Below are 25,979 nucleotides of genomic sequence, written 5' to 3' on the forward strand. Positions count from 1 at the left end.
TGTTCATTCACAAATTGAAGCCATCCAGACTCTACATATTTCAGCTGTGCCTGCCCAATTGGCTCACCAGTTTTACAATGAGTACTTGTCAACGATTGTAGTTTTTTTCTGCCTCTTGACAACATCAGAACCTCTTTGCTCTCTGCTTCCTGTAACTCAGTTAAAACACCACGCAGGTCTTAATATCACTAGTAGTTTATTCAATTCACACATATTTGGAATAAACATATTTGATTCATAAGGATGGTCTTATCTCTTTATTGGAGATGTTGTCTGTGCGGTTTTGCTTTTGCTATCCTACTTGCTATTTTTTTTTTTTTTTTTGGTGATTTGGGAAGGTGAACAAATTATGCTGCCTTTCACCATTTTCTAGATTGTGCAGCAAAACTCTAAAATTTCTTGTTTTATTTTACTTTATTTGCAAGCACCTCTAGGCCTATATCTATTCAAAAGTTTTTCTGATGCAATGCAGATGCTCCTTTGACTTATGGGGTTACATCCCATTAAACCCATTTTAAGGTAAAACTATTATAACTTGAAAATGCATTTAAAACACTTAACCTACCAAACATTGTAGCTTGACCTAGCTTACTTTAAAGTGCTTAGTACACTTACATTAGCCTACAGTTAGGCAAACTTATCTGACATAAAGTCTATTTTATAAAAAAGTGAATGTTTATTAAATACTGACTATATTCATACCCCATTTGAATCAAATATATGATATGTCAAGATCATTGTATTGTCTTGAGCAACTAATAAAAAAATACTGACTATATGGAAAGTGAAAAACAGAATGGTTGGTTATATGCGTAGGCTTTTACAACACTGTAAAGTTGAAGAATCTAAGTGGAACATCATAATTCAGAGACTGGATTTTTTTTAAACACTATAGGTATACTCATGTCCACACATATTAATATTTAAGTGTTCCATAGTGAATGCCATTGATAATGACCTATTGATAATGTTTACATCTATATGTCTCCTGCATTCCCAGTCTATGTAAAATCTCTGGACAGTTCTTCCCCTTACTGTCTGGAATGTCTTTCCTGTGGTTTGGTTCTTGAATGCCCCTGGAAAGTCCATGGGGTAAAGCCTTGGCCCCCAACTTGGCACTACTGGGAGACAGTGGAACCTTTAGGGGGTGGAGCCTAGAGGGAGGTCTTTAGATCACTGGGGGCATAACCTTGAAGGGGACTAAGGAACCCTGGTCTCTCCCTCTTTCTCTCTTCCTGACCATGAAGTGAATATAGTCTTCCTTTACCATTTGATTCTGCCATGATGTGTTACCTCATCACAGGTCCAAAAGCAATGAGGCTGACTGATCATGATCTGAAACCTCCAAAACTGTAAGCCAAAGTAAACCTTTCTTCTTTAAAAGTTGATTATCTTAGGTATTTGTTATAGTGATGCACAGCTGACTAACACAGTCCCTGATACTGACATGGAGCTCAATGGAATATGAATTGCACATCTGAAAAGTGCTCCTGTGTGATCACCATGCGACAAGACAGCCATAAATGCTTTTTATTTCTTTCCTCCCATAGCATTATATGAACATTGATTCTTAATCCAGGGGGTAGAGGAGGAGACCTAAAGAAGTAGGACTCCAAGAATTAGAATGAGGAGGAACTACATTGGGAAGCAGTAGTAGTTTGATACAAGTTTCCCAAGTGATTCTAGTAGACCTCCCCAGGGTTGTACTTGGATTATCTGCTCTTGGTGCTAGAGAAGAGAGGATGCCATGAGACTGGCCCTGGGCCCAGGTCACCTGGGGATCCTAGAGCCGAGGGTTAGGAAGTGACTGACTGAGATTAAGAGACGGTAGAAAAGAGAGAATGGAAGACATCAGTTCAAGGATCTAATTTCTTTTTGAGCTCATCTTCTTCAGGTAGCTTAGCAACTGAAATGGCTTTATTTTCAAGGCATTTAAAGTTATCTCTGCTTAATGTTAGGCTTAGAAAACTCAACTCTGAACAGAAAAACAAAATCTTTCATTTTACAGATAGAGATTAAAGGTATTGAATGGGAAAGCTTGAAAGAGGTGGCAATTTGGGTGAAAGTGTTTCCCTCAAAGACTGACTGATGGTATCCCATCTGTGGCTGTTTAACAGAGGGAGAGAGTACATGAAGGCCGAGGGGGGGGGAGAGGGACGGAAGAGATAGGAGGAAGTTCCCAAGGGAGAGGTGGGGAGCAGCAACTAGATGCCCCGGAAGTGATTCCAGACTCTGCCAACTTAGTAAGTGTGTGTGTGTGTGTGTGTGTGTGTGTGTGTGTGTGTCTATTACTGGCCTCTGTGAATGCTGAGGCTATAGTGCCTTCATTTCTGGGGTCCTAGGAAGTCATCGGGTAACATGGTCTGAAGGTAGACAAGATTCAAAGAAGTGACACCCTGACTTGAGTCCTGGCAGATGATTTATGAGCTCAATAGCATCGAGTATTCAGGATTATTTCTGAACAATCAACAGAGGTTCCGGCAACTTAACTTCGTAACTAAATGCTATATCATGATCCCTATTCTGGGTTCATGTGTAGGTAAGCAGACTTTTCCTCTGTGAGCAAGGACACTGTCATCTCAAACGCAGTGCAATAGATAACTTTATGTTTCTGAGTTGCTTATGTATTTTTGGTTTCAGATGCTGTTTCTTCCATAATTAAGGAAGGATCACAGGAATTGAGGTCCCTTGAACTTGGTCCCCTTATCTATAGTATTTTTCCTGTTTTCATTTTTTTTCCTTCCCGTTTCCTAGGTAGGACAGAGCCCACGGATTACATACTGCGTAGCTAGGGAGACAGCCCCCTGAGGGTCCTCTGCTTTCCTCTTTCTCTCCTCAGTCCCTCCTCAGGCCTTCTGAATCAGTCTGTTGTCCTTTTTTTTTTTTTATGGATGTTAACATTATCCATCCTCCATCCTCAGTCAAGGTTAGTGTCCCAGAAATGGACATAAATTAGACCACCACTATATTTGTTGATCCATAATGTTAAAAAAAAGGAGAACCTTACGAGTCAGAAGAGAAAAAGTGGTGAGTCACTAAAAAGAGGGTGTTTCTACTCTATTAATTTCAGCTACACACGTAGGTAATAACCAAGATGTAAAAGGTTTTCAGCTTTCATCCAACTAATGCTATATGAAACCACCAAGAAATCAAGCAATAAATAATGAAGCACATTTTTAAAGTTATTATATTAGTCTTGAGCTTGGAGAAATAGAAGATAGTATTGATTTCTGATATACTATTGTGCATTGATCTTCTCTTTCCATGTTATGGTTCTAAAAAACAAATCAGTTTGGCATAAAGAGAATGCCTAGAGAATGGGAGAACATCTTTGTCACCTGCACCCCAGATACAGCATTAATCTCCAGGGTATATAAAGAATTAAAAAATTTAACACCAAAAAAAAAAAAACCCAAATAACCCAATCAACATGTGGGTAAAGGAACACTTCACAGAAAAGAAATACAACCAGTCAACAAATATATGGAAAAAAAGTTTAACATCAATTGTAATTATAAATACAAATAAAGCTATTGTAAGATTTCATTTCACTCTAGTCAGAATGGCAATTATCAAGAATGCAAGCAACAATCAATGTTGGTGAGGATGTGGGGGAAAAGGAACACTCCTACATTGCTGGTGGGGCTGCAAATTGGTGTAACCAATTTGGAAAACAGTATTGAGATTCCTCAGAAAACTTGGAATCCCCAGGAAACTTGGAATGGAACCACAGTTAGTTGACCCAGGTATCCTTCTCCTTGGTTTATACCCAAAGGACTTAAAATCAGCATACTATAGTGATGCAGCCACATCAATGTTTATGGCAGCTCTGTTTATAATAGCTAAACTATGGAATCAGCCTAGGTGCCCTTCAACGGATAAATGGATAAAGAAAATGTGGTACATATACACAATGGAATATTACTCAGCCTTTAAGAAGAATGAAATTATGGCACTTGCTGGTAAATGGGTGGAACTGAAGACTACCATGCAAAGCAAAATAAGCCAATCCCCCCAAACCAAAGGCTGAATATTCTCTCTGATATGTGGGTCCTAATTCACAATAGGTGTATGTGTGGTGGAGGTTCACGAGATTGCACATGGGGTAGAAGAGTGAGGGGAAGGGAAGGGGGATGGGAATGGGAAAGATAGTAGAATGATTCGGACATAATTTTCCTATGTACATATATGAATACCTGACCAGTGTAACTCTAAATCATGTTCAGCCATAAGAACAGGAAGTTATACTCCACGTATGTATGTCAAAATATAATCAATAACAACAACAGAAAGTCAGTTCGGGTCCATAATTACCTCCAACGGGGAAGGTGTGTGTGCACTAGTTGTAGAATGTTGGACTGGGGAGGCACAGCGGAAGCTGGTGGTTTACTTTGAAATTTGGGTGCACATGCCTCATAAGCTGAAATCTTTCCTATTTTAATCCAGGACATCTGCGGCTCACAGGCCCATTCTTCCCACACTGTCCCCCCCCACCCCGACTTACTGTTCTTAGTGTCTTTGTCATTCAATCAGGAATCCTCTGGAACAGACAGGCAGATCTAGTGACATTCAGCGGATCCCACAGTGGAAGGAACCTATCAGAAGCACAATGCGTGTTTCAGTCTCCTGGTTACATACAACTAAATTGGGAGGGGGTGACAGACTTACAGGAATTCAGGAGCCCCATGACTTTTCTTTGCACGCTCGGAACCTTATTTGTTTGCTTAAACGTGAGGCTGGAACTGAATTCACATTGGTCTTCTCTGAACTTTTATCTTTTAAGTTTCCTTACTGTGTTTTGGTGAAACGCCACCCCCCCACCTCTGTCTTCTAGATCTTATTTTATATATTTACTCAGTTCAAGTATTTAACAAAAATCCATCTAGTTGGTGTGTTGTATGTCAGAGTACTGGACACCACCCTGGCACCTGGGGTGGGAGCAGTGAATGTCACCTTTGTCCCCAGCAATTTACAACTCAGCAGGTCCTTATCTGCATCTGCTGTCCCTCCTGTCCATCCCACCAGGTGCATGCACCTATGTCTTTAGGTTCTCCTTTCCATCATCTTGTAGATTCTCATGCCTGGCCCACAGCAATCAAGGGCTCAGTGTCTTCCATTAGCCTGAAATTTAAAGCCTCCGTCATCCAATTTTGTACCATCTTCCCCTTCCAGGAGTTCTCAATCCCAGTTGTGCAGCAAGATCCAATATGTAATTTGGGGAGGTCTGTTTGTTTTTAATACAGAAGCCCAGGAGCCCACATGTGGAGTGGGGCTTTTGGTTGAGTTCTCCTTGGGCTCCTGGTGTACAATGAGGTTTGTTGGAAAGTAGACTCAGTCTATTCTCTAGTCGGTCGCTTCAGCATGCACAGGTTACACAGATCCACGATCATCACTTTTCAAAAAGGACACACACATCCTTGCCTCTGAGCCCTTGCCTCCACTCAGCCCACTAGTGTCTTCCCCTATGGAAGCCCTAAGTTCTTGCTGTAAACTGTAGGGGCAAATGTCATGCATGATTTATCTTTAGCTCTCCTCAGGAACAAGAAATACTCATTGAATGCATGGCCCTGCTCAATCACCAACCCCTCTTTCCCTAATCCTTAGAGTCTTCATATTTTTGTTTGTTTGTTTGGTTGGTTTTTTTAGTTGTAGTGGGACACAATACCTTTATCTTATGTATTTATTTTTGTGTGGTGCTGAGGATCGAACCCAGTGCCTCACATGTGCTAGGCAAGTGCAAAGCCACAATCACAGCCCCCGTTGTCTTCATACTTCTGTAAGACAGTATTCTGACAGTTTGCATTTTACAAATGAAAAAGTAATTGAGCATCAATTAATTTAAGTGGCTTCTCTGGGCAACATAGGTAATAAGCAGTGCTGGTAAGATCAGGATTATAGCTAAAGGTAGGGTTCTGGGGCTCAAACTTCTAGTATGAACTGGAGGACTCAGAATAGCTTTGGGGTACAAGCATGAGACATGACAGTTCAAGCCTGCCACTTGGGAGCTTATTGAACTCAGGTGCCAGATCCTGCTCTGCTGCGTAGACCCCTCTTCTCATTTTGCCTTCCTTCGCAGCCAGAGTTAATTTTTCAAAAACATTTGCATCTCAGCAGGACCTGCCTAGAAGCCTGCTGGGCCAACCAGTGACTACAGGTGAACATTTCTAACCCGATGCCCGAGGCCCTTTAAAATAGGGGTCCCGCCTTCTGCTCTGGCATCATCTCGGGCTTTTTCTGTCCATCCACCATGGGCACTGCCCTGAGAACGTGCGTCGCCTCCCTCACATCCACATGCCCTACAATATAGTTCCTCCTCGGATGCCTTTCCCACTCTTCCTCCCAAAAAACCACACTCAGCCTTAGGACTGATTCCCAGGCAGTATTGGAATGACACTGGCCTGCGTTCAGACAAGAGGCAATCATTCATTTCTCTGTGCAGTAACCTAATCCTAGCCCTAATAGAGTTAAGTCCTTGTATTTAACTCTATTGATTATATTCCCGTACCCCACTGTCCCTTCCATTAGGCAGTGAGAAACTTGAGAAATGTTTCCCGATGCACTATTGTGTCATTATCATTTTCTTTTATCCCATCTTTAATAGCCAAATCATGGAGAGAAAATGCTTCATACCTCTTTATTTGACCACATATTCACATCTATGGCCATTTTGGTCAAAGGGTAAGGGGATAAATAGATGAGGATGGTGGGAACACGAGGTTAAGAGAATAATTCTGCAGCGCGCGCCAAGCCAGACGGGAGGAGGAAGCCCGGCCCCACCCCCTGTGCTAGTCCAGAGGAAGCCCATCAACCCTTAAAACCCATCAAAGGGGGTGTGGCTACCAGCACGGTTCTGCGGCTGATCCAGGTACCCGGTTTTCAATTCCCCCACTGCAATAACTCAAAATATTTCCCACAAGCTTTTGGGGGTTGTAGCTATCAACACAAAACAACAACTGTACAGGCACCTGGTTTCTACCTCAGAGACTAGAGTAGGGAAGATACAGGTGGAAGCTCATGTCCTTTCACACTGGCTATATCCACCACCCGGAATACAGAGGCTCAAGCTAGGAATAGACAACACCACCTACTGGAAGCAAGGAAAACAGTGTTCTGAGATACTTTTTTTCCCTCTTTTTCTCTTTTCTTCACTCTCTTCCACAATTTCAACATATGTGAAACCAAGAACTGTGCATGAACAACCGAATTACCAAAGTAATAAAATATAGAGGAATTGCATATACTCCACCTTCCCCCCATTTTTTCTTTATTTCTATCTTACTTTCCTTTTCCTTCTCTTATTTCTCTTTTCTTTCTTGTTATTTTTTCTTCTTTTTTTTCATTCGTATTCTCTCTATCCCACTTTCAATCTCCTAACTTTTGCTATTTCTACATAGGGTAACTATCTAAATACAGATAGGAGGTTGAGTCTATACATTCTTCCATAAATTACCAGTCAATTGGTTAGAGTTCTCCAAAGTTGCTAAGTTAGTTTAACCTCATACCCTCACTCCTTTCCCTCTAAGTATAACATCCTTCGTCTGAAATTAAGTTTTCTATATGCCACCAGATATGGTATGCCTTTTATGAAACTAATGAATATATTCTTAAGTAATAATTAAAAAATATATATAGACTTAGAATCTAACTATAAATGTATTAATAATGAAAACTTGTGCTTAGATAATGTACTGTTCATATTGGGAACTGTTAACATTGTCTTTCTCCGCAAAAGAGGGATTTTGGAGCTACACAAGAATAATATAAATATATAAGGGGAAAAACATTAACACAACAGTTTCACAAAGCTAGAAAGAATCATGAGCAGTATGAAAACACAAGGAAAGAAAGGACCACAAACAATACAGGTCAATTCAACATTAGATGAGGTAATATCTGCAGCTGATGGAATGTCAGACAAAGAGTTCAGGATATACATGCTTCAGATGATCTGGAGTCTCAAGGAAGACATTATACAGCAAATTCAGACAATGAAAAATCACTTTGATAATAAATTACATAAACAAATCCAAGAAGCAAAAGATCAACTCTATAGGGAGATAGAGGATATAAAAACAAACAAACAAACAAACAGAAATCCTGGAAATGCAGGAAACAATAAACCAAACAAAAACTCAAATGAGAGTATTACCAGCAGAGTAGAACACTTAGAAGATAGAACTTCAGACAATGAAGACAAAGTTTTTCAACTTGAAAAGAACATAGACAGCTCAGCAAGAATGTTAAGAAATCATGAGCAGAACATCCAAGAATTATGGGATAACATAAAGAGACCAAACCTAAGAGTTATTGGGATACAAGAGGGTATAGAGGTCCAAACCAAGGGAATGAGCAATCTATTCAATGAAATAATACTAGAAAACTTCCAGACTTAAAGAATGAAAAAGAAATCCAAATACTAGAAGCCTACAGGACACCGAATGTACAAAATCATAAGAGATCCACACCAAGACACATAATAATGAAGATGCCCAACATACAGAATAAGGAGAGAATCTTAAAAGCCACCAGAGAGAGGAAGCAGATTACATTTAGGGGTAAACCAATCAGGATAACAGCTGATCTTTCAACACAGACTCTGAAAGCTAGAAGATCCTAGAATAACATATTTCAAATGCTGAAAGAAAAAGGATTCCAACCAAGAATCACGTAACCAGCGAAATTAAGCTTCAGGATTGAAGATGAAATAAAAATCTTCCACGATAAACAAAAGTTAAAAGAATTTGCAGCTAGAAAACCAGCTCTTCAAAACATTCTTGGCAAAACATTACAGGAAGACGAAATGGAAAATAACAATGAAAACCAACAGCGCTAGGTAGTACAGTAAAGGAAAACATAATCAAAGAGGAAAAACAAATCATGTTAAGTAACATACATAATCAAATATGGCTGGAAATACAAACCATATCTCAATAGTAACCCTAATTATTAATGGCTTAAATGCACCAATCAAAAGACATAGGCTAGTAGAATGGATTAAAAAAAAGATCCAACAATATGCTGCCTATAGGAGACTCATGTGATAGGAAAAGACATACACAGACTGAAGGTGAAAGGTTGGGAAAAATCATATCACTCATATGGACCCCGGAAGCAAGCAGGGGTGTCCATACTTGTATCAAATAAAATAGACTTCAAGCCAAAGTTAATCAAAAGGGATAAACAAGGACACTACATACTGCTCAAGGGAACCATACACCAACAAGACTTAACGATCATTAATATATATGCCCTAAACAATGGTGCAGCTATGTTCATCAAACAAACTCTTCTCAAGTTAAAGAGACAAGTAGACCACAACACAATAATCATGGGAGATTTTAACACACCTCTCTCACCACTGGACAGATCTTCCAAACAAAAGTTGAATAAAGAAACCATAGAGCTCAATAATACAATTAATAATTTAGACTTAATTGATATATACAGAATATACCACCAAACATCAAGAGGATGGATACACTTTCTTCTCAGCAGCACATGGATCCTTCTAAAAATAGACCATATAGTATGTCACAGGGCAAATATTAGCAATTACAAAGGAGTATAGATACTACCATGCATTTTATCTGATCATAATGGAATGAAATTGGAAATCAATAATAAAATGAGAAAGGAAAAATCCTACATCACATGGAGATTAAACAATATGCTACTGAACGAACAAAGGGTTACAGAAGACATCAAAGAGGAAATTAAAAAATTCTTAGAGGTAAATGAAAACTCAGACACAATATATCGAACTCTCTGGGACACTATGAAAGCAGTACTAAGAGGAAAATTCATTTCATGGAGTTCATTCCTTAAAAGAAGGAAAAGCCAACAAATAAATGACCTCACACTATACCTCGAAGCCTTAGAAAAAGAAGAACAAATCAGCAGCAAATACAGTAGAAGGTAAGAAATAATTACAATTAGAGCTGAAATCAATGAAATAGAAACAAAAGAAACAATTGAAAAAATTGACAAAACTAAAAGTTGGTTCTTTGAAAAAATAAATAAGATTGATAGACCACTAGCCACCCTAAAAAAGAGAAGAAGAGAGAGAACCCAAATTACTAGCTTACGGGATGAAAAAGGCAACATCACAACAGACAATTCAGAAATACAGATGATAATTAGAAATTATTTTGAAACCCTATACTCTAATAAAATTGAAGATAGTGAACGCATCGATAAATTCCTTAAGACATATGAACTACCCAGATTGAGTCAGGATGATATAAACAACCTAAACAGACCAATATCAAGTGAGGAAATAGAAGAAGCCATCAAAAGACTACCAACCAAGAAAAGCCCAGGACCGGATGGATATACAGCAGAGTTTTACAAGAACTTTAAAGAAGAACTAATACCAATACTCTACAATCTATTTCAGGAGATAGAAAAAGAGGGAGAACTTCCAAATTCATTCTATGAGGCCAATATCACCCTGATTCCCAAACCAGATAAAGACACCTCAAAGAAAGAAAACTACAGACCAATATCCCTAATGAATTTAGATGCAAAAATCCTCAATAAAATTCTGGCAAATCGGATACAAAAACACATCAAAAAGATCGTGCACCATGATCAAGTAGGATTCATCCCTGGGATGCAAGGCTGGTTCAATATATGGAAATCAATAAACGTTATTCACCACGTCAATAGACTTAAAGATAAGAACCATATGATCATCTCGATAGATGCAGAAAAAGCATTCGACAAAGTACAGCATCCCTTTATGTTCAAAACTCTAGAAAAACTAGGGATAACAGGAACTTACCTCAAAATTGTAAAAGCTATATATGCTAAGCCTCAGGCTAGCATCATTCTAAATGGAGAAAAACTGAAGGCATTCCCTCTAAAATCTGGAACAAGACAGGGATGCCCTCTCTCACCACTTCTATTCAATATAGTTCTCGAAATACTGGCCAGAGCAATTAGACAGGCAACAGAAATTAAAGGCATTAAGATAGGAAAAGAAGAACTTAAATTATCACTATTTGCAGATGATATGATCCTATACCTAGAAGACACAAAAGGGTCTACAAAGAAACTACTAGAGCTAATAAATGAATTCAGCAAAGTAGCAGGATATAAAATCAACACGCATAAATCAAAGGCATTCCTGTGTATCAGTGACAAATCTTCTGAACTGGAAATGAGGAAAACCACCCCATTCACAATATCCTCAAAAAAAATAAAATACTTGGGAATCAACCTAACAAAAGAGGTGAAAGATTTATACAATGAAAACTACAGAACCCTAAAGAGAGAAATAGAAGATCTTAGAAGATGGAAAAATATACCCTGTTCATGGATAGGCAGAACTAACATCATCAAAATGGCGATATTACCAAAAGTTCTCTATAGGTTCAATGCAATGCCAATCAAAATCCCAATGGCATTTCTTGTATAAATAGATAAAGCAATCATGAAATTCATATGGAAAAATAAAAGACCCAGAATAGCAAAAGCAATTCTAAGCAGAAAGTGTGAATCAGGAGGTATAGCGATACCAGATTTCAAACTATACTACAGAGCAATAGTAACAAAAACAGCATGGTACTGGTACCAAAACAGGCGGGTGGACCAATGGTACAGAATAGAGGACACAGAAACCAATCCACAAAATTACAACTATCTTATATTTGATAAAGGGGCTAAAAGCATGCAATGGAGGAAGGATAGCATCTTCAACAAATGGTGCTGGGAAAACTGGAAATCCATATGCAACAAAATGAAACTGAATCCCTTTCTCTCACCATGCACAAAAGTTAACTCAAAATGGATCAAGGAGCTTGATATCAAATCAGAGACTCTGCGTCTGATAGAAGAAAAAGTTGGCTCCGATCTACATATTGTGGGGTCGGGCTCCAAATTCATCAATAGGACACCCATAGCACAAGAGTTAAAAACAAGAATCAACAAATGGGACTTACTCAAACTAAAAAGTTTTTTCTCAGCAAGAGAAACAATAAGAGAGGTAAATAGGGAGCCTACACCCTGGGAACAAATCTTTACTCCTCACACTTCAGATAGAGCCCTAATATCCAGAATATACAAAGAACTCAAAAAATTAAACAATAAGATAACAAATAACCCAATCAACAAATGGGCCAAGGACCTGAACAGACACTTCTCAGAGGAGGACATACAATCAATCAACAAGTACATGAAAAAATGCTCAGCATCTCTAGCAGTCAGAGAAATGCAAATCAAAACCACCCTAAGATACCATCTCACTCCAGTTAGATTGGCAGCCATTATGAAGTCAAACAACAACAAGTGCTGGCGAGGATGTGGGGAAAAGGGTACACTTGTACATTGCTGGTGGGACTGCAAATTGATGCGGCCAATTTGGAAAGCAGTATGGAGATTCTTGGGAAAGCTGGGAATAGAACCACCATTTGACCCAGCTATTGCCCTTCTCGGACTATTCCCTGAAGACCTTAAAAGAGCGTACTATAGGGATACTGCTACATCGATGTTCATAGCAGCACAATTCACAATAGCTAGACTGTGGAACCAACTTAGATGCCCTTCAATAGATGAATGGATTAAAAAAATGTGGCATTTATACACAATGGAGTATTAGTCTGCATTAAAAAATGACAAAATAATGGAATTTGCAGGGAAATGGATGGCATTAGAGCAGATTATGCTAAGTGAAGCTAGCCAATCCCTAAAAAACAAATGCCAAATGTCTTTTTTGATATAAGGAGAGCAACTAAAAACAGAGCAGGGAGGAAGAGCATGAGAAAAAGATTAACATTAAACAGGGATGAGAGGTGGGAGGGAAAGGGAGAGAGAAGGGTAATTGCATGGAAATGGAAGGAGACCCTCATTGTTATAAAAAATTACATATAAGAGGATGTGAGGGGAAAGGGAAAAAAATCAAGGGAGAGAAATTAATTACAGTAGATGAGGTAGAGAGAGAAGATGGGAGGGGAGGGGAGGGGGGATAGTAGAGGATAGGAAAGGTAGCAGAATACAACAGTCTCTAGTATGGCAATATGTAAAAACGTGGATGTGTAACTGATGTGATTCTGCAATCTGTATACGGGGTAAAAATGGGAGTTCATAACCCACTTGAATCAAATGTATGAAATATGATATGTCAAGAGCTTTGTAATGTTTTGAACAACCAATAAAAAAAGGGAAAAAAAAGAGAATAATTCTGTAATATGAACCCACTGTACAGATTCCCCACATGCTTTCTTTGCCAAAAAGCAATCTGTTTGCAGTCCTGCCTGGCCCGAGCGAAAAGGAAATGTCACATTTCTCAACAAACTGAGGTGGGGGTGCAAGATCTGACGGTCAGTGCAGGTAATGAATGATGGGGATTGAGAAGATGAAGCTGGTTATCAAAGAAAAGGCAATGGGTAACCTCTGACAGCTAACCTCTGGGATCCTGGGATCGCAATTCCCAGCACAAGGAGTTCCTAAGGATTACCTCCCTTGCTGCTCCTTCCTACCCTTAGGCATATACATGAAGAAGAAAAAGATGGTGTCTATAAAAGAGCAAGACACACCCACCCCTGTGGACACCCAGCTTTGGGCCCCTTTCTCTTCAGAGAAGTCTGCTATCTCTGTCCTTCTCTTAGATAAAACTTGCTTTCTATGCTTGCCTCAGAATTTCTTGGGTATTTAATCTTCAAGGACCTGATCCTGCTCTATAAGATTGGTATCAAAAGGAAAAAAATAGCCCCCCATCAAAGCCCCTACACCTTCTTTGCCTTTTAGGGTCAGGGCAGGACTTAGTTGTGTTTGGAAAAACAAAACAGGAGTTACTTCCATCTTATGTTGTATAAAATCCAAGAAGCACTAGAAATTCTAGTATTTTTTCTCTCTCCTTGGGAATGACCTCTATCATTTCTCTTCTTTAACAATTTCCCCAACCAGCTCCCAGGAAAAACTCTAAACCCATAAACTAGTCAAGTTAATTTGGTTCCTTGATAAGAACAGAAGGTACAGCTTGTAAGTGCTGTCCCAGTGTAGATCTTCACCTTGCAGAGGTTTTTGCGGTCATGGTTATAGGAGTGGTAGTTATAGCCGTAGCCATCCAACCCGCAAGTCACATGTCCCTGGAAAAACATTGCCTCTGTCCTTCCTCCAAGATGCAGGTAATGGCAATGTTTAACTGAAGCATTAAACTGCATTGAAATAGGGCCGTGGCAGGTTAAAGCATTCAACACAGCACCTGACCCATGCTGAGCCTCAATATAAGAATAATCACATTGTCACATATTATTTTCATCACAGGAAATAGATATTCTGAAAGGACTCCCTGGGACTAAACTGGAGATTAATTATGGGTTTGGAGAGGAGTTGGAGTCCAGAGGGCAGAGCAAGATTTTCTGCTCCCTGGGACAGCTCCAGGTGGTGCTGACCCAACGGTCCAGTGGTCCAGGGAGGCCCGGCGAAGGACTGAGTCACCTTTAAGGGAACACTTGGGTTCCAATGTTCACATTTTCCTTTATGGTGTTTTGTTACTTCCTTAAAAATCATTTCTTTGCCGGGAGGCATCAGAATAAAACCTTGATATCCTCTCAAAGGGGAAAATGTGTGTTTAGGTATTGGTTTGCTGTTGAGTCATTATGCAAGGCTGTATATAGTCAGTCCTCTGTACCCGAGAGTTCCACATCCAGATTCAACCAACTGAGGCTCCAAATTATTTGGAGGAAAAAACAAAACAAACAAACCTGTACACTAATCATGTAGAGAAGTTATCTTTTCTTGTCATAGAGATGATTTAAAGTATCAGGGAGGATGGGTACGGGTTCTATGGACGCACTACACCATTTCATATCAGGGACTGGAGCTTCCTCAGCTTTTGGAATCCTATGGAAGTCCTAGAACCAAGGCCACATAGACACTGAGGAATGACGGTATACCTAATGGATAAGCCATATAGATCTCTGTCAATATTCACTTAGGAACCATCTTCAAATAAATCAGCCTGTCTTTATTTTTTGACTGACGTAGGTTGGCCGTTAGTTTAGGGGGAGGGTGCTTCCTTTATTTTTGCTGCTTCTTATTCTGCCAATGGCAAACTATGAATTCAAATTTGGAAGATATGACTCTTCATTTGCTTAATTGTCCATTTCCTTAAAAAGTGGAATCAATCCCTAATAAGCCTTGCTGGTTGCTTCCTCTGTCTAGACTCCCCACCCATTGGGACTATTCAGTAGGACTTTATAACAACAACAAAGTTACCACATCCGGCTCCTCTGTAAAAGAAATATCAGCTTTCCATATTTTTTACAAAATCACCTACCTAGTTATATGTTTTCATGTAGAGTTAAACAAAATAGTTAACTTCTTAAGGAATTTTCATGTTCTTTTAATTATTACTCTTAAGTTCAAGTGGCAAAAGACTTACCAAGACTCTATATGGAAAGCCATAGAGTCTTTCCTGATACCTGTGTGTGTGTGTGTGTGTGTGTGTGTGTATGTTTATTTATTTATTTATTTTAAAATAAAAAGTCTGATACAGTTGGGGGATATAAATGGTTTCTGAAGCTATGTCACAACTGTCCAAAAATGGAAACCATCTTCCTTCCTTCCTTCCTTCCTTCCTTCCTTCCTTCCTTCCTTCCTTCCTTCCCTCCCTCCCTCCTTCGATTGAACCCAAAGGTGCTTTTACCACTGAGCCATGTTCCCAGCCCTTTTTATTTTTTACCTCAAAGTTGCTTAGGGTCTTGCTAAATTGCTGAGGCTGGCTTTGAACTTGTGATAATCCTACTTCAGACTCCTGAGTTGCTGGGGTTACAGGTGTGCTGCACTGTGCCTCAGATCATGCTCAGAGTTTTCTAACTTTCTGAATTGCTCTGGATAGTGTTTAATTCTCATGCGAGGAAAGGCAGACAAATTAAAACCAGAGATGAGGAAAAGCAACAATCTCAATTACCATATGCTTTCCATTCAGGTAGCACCTGTGCCAAATCTGCTACTTTTGGGGAGTTTTATTTTACTTTTCTTTCTCTCTCCCTCCCTCCCTCCCTTCCTTTCTCTTTTGTACTAGGGATTAAACCTAGGGGCACTCAACCACTGAACCACACCCCTGGCCCTATCTATCTATCTATCTATCTATCTATCTATCTATCTATCTATCTATCTATTTCGAGACAGAGTCTAACTAAGTTGCTTACGTCCTCCCTAAATTGCTGCAAATTTGTGATCCTCCTGCCTCAGCCTCTTGAGCTGCTGGGATTACAGGAGTGCGCCATCACACCTGATGGGCCAGCCTCCCTCCCTCCCTTTTTCCCTCCCTCCCTTCATTCCTTCCTTTTCTTTCAGTGCTTGGGATTGACCCCAGGACCTTGTGCATACTGGGCAAGCTTTATCACTAAGCTGTATACCCAGCCCTACTTTTCTGGCTTTTGAACTAATGCACAAAATGAGAAATTGGGTTTTTCAAAGGCAAGAGAAGAACAAATACTACAGGCATCTGTTTTTGTTACAGGGCACAGGGAGGGAGAGAGATCCACTGATCCCTTTGTGCACCCGTCGTGCATGCTCTCAACTCCTCTTGATTTCTGATCCTGTCATTTGAATGGTGGATGTGAATGACCACATTGCTGCTTTGTCTGACATCACTAAGCTCTTATGAACAGCATTATTCAAAGCAAGCAGCCATTGAGATCCAGGTCTCCTAATTGGCTGTAGGCATTGCTAGGGCAACGACCACGCTGATAGCAACATTTGCCTGGTTATTACATATTCATTCATTCATTCACGCATTCTTACCTATGTTCATTCATTCTCTCATGTACATTTGCCTAGGGATAACATATCCACTAATTCAACAAATGAGTCACACAGTGGTTAAGCCTGCATGGCATACTCCTAGATGTTAGGGGTAAAGAGGAGAAATAAGGTGGTTCCTCTCTTTAATAATCCTACAGTCTAATAGAGGATGGGGATAATAACACATTTGAGGTGGCCTAGGGCTCTCTCTTCCCTTTGTTATTTTAATTCCTTCCTCTCCTCATTCTATTAAAAATGGAAAACTTCATCTTAATAACATAAGGAAGTCACTCTGTGAATGGGATTAATGTTCCCATGACAGAGATGGATTTGTCTTGTGGTTACTACAATTTAAACCATGACAGTGTTCTCCATCTCAGGACTGGGAAACTTTAGGTTCCTGAGACTCTTCACCAGAGCACAGCAGCAGGATGGAACTGGGTCATGTGGGAAGGTCAGGAAAATGGAAGAGAAGAAGAGAATCACTGGGTGGGAGAGAAGGATGTTTAGACTGGCAGACCTCCTGACCTTCTAAAGACTGAAGACGCAGAAAAGACAAGAAATGATTTGCACCATGAACCAGAATGTGAGCATGTTTAGAATCAACAGTGTGATTATGTTGTTTTTCAGTAACAGCCTCTTCCTGCAGACTCTTCCAGAAAGTACAGGACACAATGCAGGGTTACGTAGAATTTCTCTAAATTTCCTGTTAAAAGTTGGTAACTTTCTGAGCACACACTATATATTTAATTATGCAGTCAATCATTGTCAAATCAGACCAGGAATTATTAGGGCACTATGGTAGCTACCAAAAGGCAAGCCATACTACATCATATTAGGTTTTGCTGTTTGTGATAGGAAACCCATGATAACACTGGCCTAAACATAGAGATGTAACTACAAAGAAAAACTACCCAGAGATGGGTAGTTCAGTGCTGGTATTTCGGTTCTTGGATGGCAGGGACTTAGGTGTTTGCTCTGTTCATGCTTTTCTCTTGATGCAACCTAACCTACTGATTGTATAGCACCTAAGGTTACCCTCCAAATTTAAGGTCATGATCCAAAATACCCACTGAAGCATCAGCCTTCAAACACAAGGCCAAAAGAAGAAAGATAGATGTTTTTGAAGCAACTAAAAAAACAAAAAGCAAAAACACCCCACCAACTCCCCCCACAAAAAAACCCAGGAATCCTACAACCTGTGTAGATTGGATATATTTGCTACTTCTAACCTTAATTATCACCTTTTTTCAATGGTGTAAGTCATTCAAGATGTTGCTACTCAGTCCTTCTCTGTATTCTTCTCATGAGAATGGGAATGGGATGCTGCTATTTCAAGATCCATCTCTCTCTCTTGTTCCCTTATTCTTCTTGATTCATTAACTCATTCATTAAACATCTACTGAGCACCTATTATATCATGGGCCCCCCTCTTCTAGTAATAAAGAATACAAAGATGAAGAAACTCCAACTATCAAAAAGCTTCCCACCTAGCGGTGGAGATGTCAAGTGGGGACACTGCCCACATTTTCAGAAGTGCTTCAAGGGGGCACTTCTCAAGAGAGAGGGCTCAAAAGGTGCAGCCAGGTTTGTCTGGATGGGAGAGAGAAGCCTTTGTAGAGCTCCATATGGGTAAAAAGCTGTCAAGGGACTTCCTAAATGGTCAAGGTCATGCATGTGTTCCAGATAGAGGATGCCACTACTGCAAGGGAAGAGTCAGGGAAAAAGCAAATAGTTTGGGATGGACAGAATGTGAAAAGTCACAGTGAAGAGGGTGCTTATAACTATCTTCTAACTTCTTGGGGAAAATAGAGGTGTGGGTGCACCCCAAAGCCATGGCATGTGCTCAAATGACATCTGCATCCAATTTTGTTTCTTATAGTAGCACCCCAGTCCCCACACCCAGCAGAATTATTGATGCTACAGTTTCCTTTGGTGTCTCTCTGATCCTTTCCCACCTGCTATTTAAGTCTCCCAACTGCTTCCGGTCTTAGCTTCCACCCACCTCTCCTGCCCTCTTGCACATTCTCCATTCAGTCACGGGGTGAACTTTTCGGAATGCAGTCGGCTTTACGTATCCCAGTCTATGCAAAGTACCCCCACACCCCCAAGGCATAGCTCAACCGTCTTGGGGCATCATTGCAAGTTCTTATGGAGACCTCACCCACCTTCCCATCCTCCCCTCTGCCACTGTCACACAGACAAACTGGGCTCCTGCTACTGCCATTGTGCGGCTGAGCCCCAGTCTCACACATGGATCAGCATGCAGGGGAAATGTTATGAGCAAGGCTTGGGCGTGAGGCATCCCTTTTTGGGTTCTGCTGACTACACGGATCTGTAAGGGTGGTTGGGAAACGCGTCTTGCTGTGGCATAGGGAGATGAGAAGGCAGATTTTATTGCGGAGCAAGCAGTCTGCCGTGGATCTCCCGAACTGGCCTTCTGTGTATTTGAGGTTTGTCTTTTTGCTTTCATGCTATAAATGTTCTCTGACTATCTTGACAGATGACTTCTATTTTGTATTCTTGTTGCATGATTGCCATGTCTTCCCAGTGTTCTGTGAAAAATACTAATTGAACAATATTAATTCTAAGAGTTTTCCTGATATTTTTAAAAACACCATTGCTTTTCCCATGGGGGTCATTTATTCTTAATGCTCATTTTAGCTCTAGACACTTGTGCCTGTTGGTGTTCCTTAAATCATTGATGCTTGCACTTGCTTACTGTGTATCAGGCATGCTATGGTTTGCATCTGGCAAGTTCCCCACATGTTAAAGGCTTCTTCCTCAGTTGTTGCTATTGGGAGATAGTGGAACCTTTAAGGAGGTGGGGCCTAAAGGGAGATTTTAGGTCACTGAGGGTGTGCCCTGAAAGGGCATGGTGGGACCCCAGTCTCTTCTTCTCTTTGGATTTCAGGCTACCATAAGGTTGGTAGCTTCCTCCTGCCTTACAAAAGGGCCTAAAGTAACTAACTGACTGTGGCCTGAAATCTCTAAAATAAACCTTTTCTCTTTTTCAGTTGATTATCTGTTACAACAAGGGAAAGCTGACTAATACAAGGTACTATTGTGAGCATTTATATATAGAATTACTTAATATTTAAAATGCCTAAGATGAGACTTATTATTAACCGTGTGATGTAGGTGAGGAAACTGAGGCACAGACTGTAAAGTTACTTGCCCAAGACCACACAGGTAATAAGTGAAGGAGTCGGATCCAAATACATATAGTCTGACCCTAATCTATGCAATACTAACTTCCACATGTGTGGTACAAATTTGGTACCTGTTTAAGGTAAAAATTAAAGCAATAAATTGATTAATTTAGGTAGCTCACAGAAATGTTCTATTTTTGCACAGAGGAATAAATACAATGATAACTTCTAAGATGTTCTGCTAGCTCTCCAAACCTCCAGTGTTTCCCTTTTTGTTCTCAGTGTAGGTTTTTCATAACTCATGAAGAAATGGGAGCCACCAGATGGGAGTCACCACACATTTCTGTCACCATTGTTGTGGGATGCTTCTAACCACCATAAAATTTAAAAAACACTAAATCTCTAAAAGTTGTCAATTAGTGGCTTCATCTTATGGAAAATGTAAAACATTTAAAATTAATGTTAATGAATCTACTTATAGTTACTGAGGAATCTATTCTTTGAATTCTGCCAGGATACTTTGTTAAACCAAATCTATAAACAATGCATTTCTATAGTCCTAAGGCAGCAAGAAGACTTGAGATCTGTGTCTATGATCACCAACACATTTCCCTATTCCTAAACTAATATGGTGATTTTTCCACCTGTCAAAGACCAGGGGAATCCATGATGCCTACTTGGCAACACTGGTCAACACTGTATCCTTATTTTCTGGCACAAAGTGGACACTTGAAAAATATTTTGATTGGCTCTGCAGAGGTTCTGCCTTTCCCTCTCCATGTGCAGGTGGGTGTTAGGCGCCCACCTGGGAGATGTTCCAAGTGCCGATGGGACACTTTGATTTTTAGTGTGTTTGGCCTTGCCTTTAATCTTCAGCACAGTTCAGTGGACACGTGATCTAGCCAGTGTCTGCCTTTGAACTGCTTACTGTTCACTTTTTGTGAAAACTCTTGATGGAAATATCGAGGGCTGAGTGCTTTCAGGACCCAAGGTCAATGCATTCCTGACTGTGACCCTTTCATGGATTGTAAGCTCTGAAGTCTTGCCTTACAAAACGTACTTAGAGACATACACAGAAAATAGGGTGTATAATCAAAAGACCCGAGTGTCTTGTGATCCCTAGAAGATACACAGTCCATGATGACAAACAGGTTTCAGTTCCTGCCACCTGTAATCAGTGGTAGTGAAGGCCACAGAGCTCCTCTTTGAAATGGATCTGAGCCCAGTTTGGTCTAAGCAGAAAAGAGTTCTATGGCCTATTAGGGTGAGGAAGGTGCTGGGCCAGGCAATGGGCTATGTTTTCTGCATTTTTCTCCGGAAATTAAGGTAGAACTGTCAGCGATCTGTGGATGTCGACCACACACTTTAATTGATACAGAGTTGAACTTGGTCATTAGGTCCTTGGCTTTTATTTAAAAAAAAAAATTAAAGTTTCCCATGACACCTGCTTTTATGTTTGTTGTCAGAATGCTATAAAGATGACTAGGCATGACACAGGAAAGAGGTCCTTGTCAAACCTAGTGTCAGGAAAGTCTACTTCACTAAAATATGTTATGCCTTCAGGACAAAATATGAATGACAAAATATATATGTTTTTCTTCCATCTTTTAGGAAGATTGGCTTAATGTCAGGAATTCTACAGCATGCAAGGATACAAAATGTATCATGCAGTGATATGAATTGTTTTTATATATTTATTTTTTTAAATCTAAACAAGTCCTATACAACATTCTAAATCCTCTGTGGAATAAGCAAAGCTATATAAAAATAAACCAATAATATTTCAAAATATAAAAATAAATCAATATATTTCCATATTGTACTTCTCCTGTGAGAAACAAATATCAACTACTTTGGCTTCAGAAAATTCATTCATTTTACAACTTCTAGATTGAAGAGTAACAAATTCATGCTATTAACAGATTCGAGTATCTAAGTAACTAAAGTACTGAGTCTTTCCCTTTTGTACGCCTTCTCTCCAGTATGATTGAATATTTATCCCCATAGAGAAAGATATTTAGCCTTTAATTTTATAACATACTTAAATATGCAGGGGGAAACACAAGATTTTAAAAATATAAAACCATGGTAAATTTATAATATTTTTCACAAAACACTGGGGAGATTGGGGCAAACACTGTGAAGGAAACCTCAACCATTGCACAAATCTTTATAATATTTCTTTTGAATGTCTCATGCCCACAGCTCTCTATTGCTCAAAATTCATTTTAAAGCACATTGGTTTGAAAACCTGAAAACATCTTAACCAAATTAGGAAAATCATTCCTTACGCTCTAGCTACACTGATAAATTTAGTAGACCAGAACTGTAATGCGTCTGTGCCTGCGCCCTGGTATGCTAAGGGAGGAAAGTAGACGGTCCTGGGTTACATCCTGGGTCTGTGACTTTCTACTTGTGTGATCTCTGGAAATTCACTTAGTTTATCTCTAAGTCTCAGTTTCCGCTGGGCACCATGGTGCCCTTCTGTAATCTCAGCAACTCATGAAGCTGAGGCAGGAGGATGGCAAGTTCAAAGCCAGTCTCAGCAATTTAGTGAGATCCCAAGCAACTTAGAGAGACCCCCATCTAAAAAATAAAAAGGGCTGAGGATGTAGCTCAGTGGTAAAGCACCCCTGGGTTCCATTCCACGTACCAAAAAAAAAAAAAAAAAAGTCTCAGCTTCCTCATACATAAAGGAGGGATAAAAATAGCATCTAACTCTCAGATTCACTGTGCAGATTAAATGCAGTGTCTTTCATAAAGTGTGGAGAATATGCTGACATACTAAATGCTTAATAAATATTAGTTATTCCCTCCCTCTACATTTCAGCTCCTCATCTTCCAGCAATAATTTCAGAGGAGAAAGACTTGAGAATTTTCATTCTTATTTTATACCCAAAGTTGCATTTCACTAGTTAAAATAAAAGTGACCTTATAGTCCTGGCAAATAGGAGAGTCACATGGGCTGAGAGTGGATGGAATAATTCACAGCAACCTTGTGCAGAAAAACTGGAAATCTGTGACGTGTAACCTCTGGACCCTTTCCTCGGGCTCTCTTCTCTTTTCCACAAAGTAGGATGTCAACGACAGAAAATGAAAGCTAGGAATTTCAGGAAGGCATTTTTCCTGTTTTATTGACTAATGTATCCCAAGTATGTAGGGCACTATCTTTATATGGACTAGGTACTCAACGAATATTTGATAAATTGAATTTAACAGTGAAAAAGAAAACAAGAACATTCTTAGGATTTAATGCACTGCTTTCCCTGGGGTACAGGGACGAAAATCATTATTTCTAAGTAAAAATAGAAGAGAGTCTTTAATTTTCTATCAGAGAGAAGGAATCATTATTCATTTTACAACAGTATCCCTTCCTCTCTCCAAAATCAATCAATCAATCAATCAATCAATCAATCAATCAATCAATCCAAACCAAAAAGCCATCAGCAAACTGCTTCTGTAACCCAGGGTAACCATAGGTTACACACAGGGCAGAATGGCCCTGATGAAGCTGCTGTTTCTCACAAGAACCTCCAGTTTGATCCAGTTTGGACCTCCAGTTTCTCTCCCATCTCAGCCTAAATGGAAGTTAGACACAAAAGCTGAGACCCGAGAGAGTATTTCATTTGCATTATAGACATAAAGACTAACAGGTGAAATGGTTTTCCAGTTATCAATATTTGCTTTGCTGATGGGCTAAACACCCTAGGGTCAAGTCTATCTAAAGCCTGATGTGCCATGCAAGAAATCTGGACCACTGAAGAAAGAGCCACTTGGAAACATTTTGCTGGACCAGTTTAGGATTCAGTTATTTATTCAGGTAATGATTTTGTGTCCATTTAAAAAAAATGAGAAACTAGCACAGAACATTAATCTTATCACTGTCTTTCAGCCTAAGCTGGTTGTGGAGAGAATCATTCATATTTCTTAAATTAGATTGCAAAATTTTGTGGGGGAATATCAAAGTCTTGCATGCTTGTGGGGTGTGTGTGTGAGAGAGACTTTTTTTGATGACTGGCATCCAATAAGCAATGGATATTTTGGTATCCAAAGCATAGTGTTTCTCTGGCTACTGTGATAAAGGAAGCAAATGCAGGAACAGTGAAAAACGGCTCTGACATGAGATGCTCTATGGCTTCCTTGCATCTTGGGTTGGCTTCCCTGTGAGATGGGGATTTGTGAGGAGTTTCACTGCAATATGCCCAGGGGAAAACTCCCCCCGCATAGTGAGGGAGGAAGGACTGGGTGAAGGAAAATGCTGGGCTCTCTAGCTGGGATGGCCTTTCAGAACTGTCCCAAATTGAGGCCAAGAGTCTGGGCCTTTGTCACCCCCTCAGTGGCCTGGTACTGGATGTGGGCTGCCCATAAATGTGTGCCACGCAGCTCTTTCAACAGAAGGCAACAGCCAAGAGCCATCAGCTGCCAGTGCTCCCCAAAGCTGATGAAACGGGTCTCTTGGTGCTAAGGGGTGTCTGGGTGGCCAACCCCAACATCCACTAAAACAGGCAAGTTTAAATAACAAAAAAAATTTAGGAGAGAGTCATTTGCCATATTAAAGTGTATGAATAAATATGTGTTGCATGAATGAGGGGTTATTATGAAGGAAGAATGATAAGCAATGGGTTTACAATTCAACAGAAGGGATTTAAATGAATCAAAGAAATACATAGAATGATAAGGAACCATGTAGAACAGAACTTCTAGCCTAGATATGTATGGTGTGCATTTGGCATTTGATTTAATCATTAAAATTATTCAGATTCTGAATTGATTAAGCTCTGGGGCGAGCATAGAAAAAATATGAAAAGAGACTCTGATTTGAACAGTGAAGGTTCAACAAGTGAGATTCCCCCATTCACTGTCAAAGGGCAAACATTCTGCTATGTAAGCATTTGATAGAAAAATTCAAGGCTTTAAAAAGGAAATAATTAGTGTGTGTGTGAACCAGCTGAAAGAATTGAAAAGCATCACTAATTGAATCTTTCTAAAATTAACAACTCTTCCTGCTTGGATCCTTCCAACTAAGGAGATCATCATCTAAAGTTCTTTGTGAAGGTCATTTCCACGCACAGTCTATTCTGCTCAATCTAATGATCCAGTACCTCCTTCTCCAAGTGTTTGGATAAACTCACCTTGCAGCCAGCAATTTAATCACAAAGACATTTTCCTGACATTATGCATTCCTGCAGTACACGATGCTCCTTACTTTATAAAGTTACAGAAATTAGATGCTGGCAATGAATCAGTTCTATCCAGGGACTTGTATGGTAATATTGAACAGGCTTCAATTCTCTTATCAGTGGTCTTCAGACTAAAGTAGAATCTAATACTTAGTGCATAAGCATTTTTTTCTCTTAAGATTTATCTGATTAGAGACTTGCATTACAATTCTTATTAAACATATAGAGCACAATTACACATATACAGCATAAATATTTAAATATATTCAGGACAGTTGATTTTCAGGCAAAATAGTAGGACTTTTCTTGAAGTGAAAAGTCCTTTATATGTTTATTGTGAAAAATGAATTTTCCAGACATACCCATTTAATGCTTCATTTCAACTTCTTTGGGGAGGAATATTCAAAAGATAAATATTAATGTATTGATGCCTTTTTTTCTATCTTTTGGCTTAGGATATCAGGTTATTTGGGGGATTTTTTTGTCCTTTGTATTTATGACTTTTTCTATTCAACATTGTGTTTGAAGTTCTGCTCCTAATGCTGCAATAGTTTAATTTATTACTTTTTATCTTCTATCTGATGCTATGCTATTAATACAATGGCAAGTCTGCTAATCGTCATAGCTCTGCCATGAACATCAATACACACTTTTTTTTTTGAGTACCTTAGTCATTTGTGGGGGACAAACCCAGCAGAAACATTGCTGGATCAAGAAGTGTGCACACATTTAATGTCAGTAAATTTGATGAGACTATTTTCCCAAAGAGCTGCGTGAGATTATATTCCCATCAGGGCCTGAACTTCTCTACATCTTCACCAGCATTTAACTTTCAGATGTTTTGAAAGAGTCAGGCTTAAGTGAATCAATAAGCTTACTTTCTCAAAATATACCT

The 25,979-nt window shown here is 39.6% G+C and overlaps 1 protein-coding gene across 6 annotated transcripts in view; it reads right to left on the reverse strand.

The window, feature by feature from the left end:
• Dlgap1 (DLG associated protein 1) overlaps nt 1-25,979 on the reverse strand; it is a 912,507-nt gene that overhangs the window by 500,884 nt on the left and 385,644 nt on the right. For 5 of the 6 annotated variants that reach the window (XM_058586411.1, XM_058586410.1, XM_058586409.1 and 2 more), the window contains one exon: nt 4,505-4,595. The exons of the other annotated variant lie outside the window; for it this stretch is intronic. The gene's annotated coding sequence lies outside the window, so the exon portion shown is untranslated. The remainder of the gene's footprint in view (nt 1-4,504; nt 4,596-25,979) is intronic. 6 annotated transcript variants of the gene reach the window in all.

This window comes from Marmota monax, unplaced genomic scaffold (assembly GCF_021218885.2).
Source record: "Marmota monax isolate L192 unplaced genomic scaffold, Marmota_monax_Labrador192_F-V1.1 WCK01_AAM20220418_F8-fsc00103, whole genome shotgun sequence".
In the NCBI taxonomy this organism is placed as follows: Eukaryota; Metazoa; Chordata; class Mammalia; order Rodentia; family Sciuridae; genus Marmota; species Marmota monax.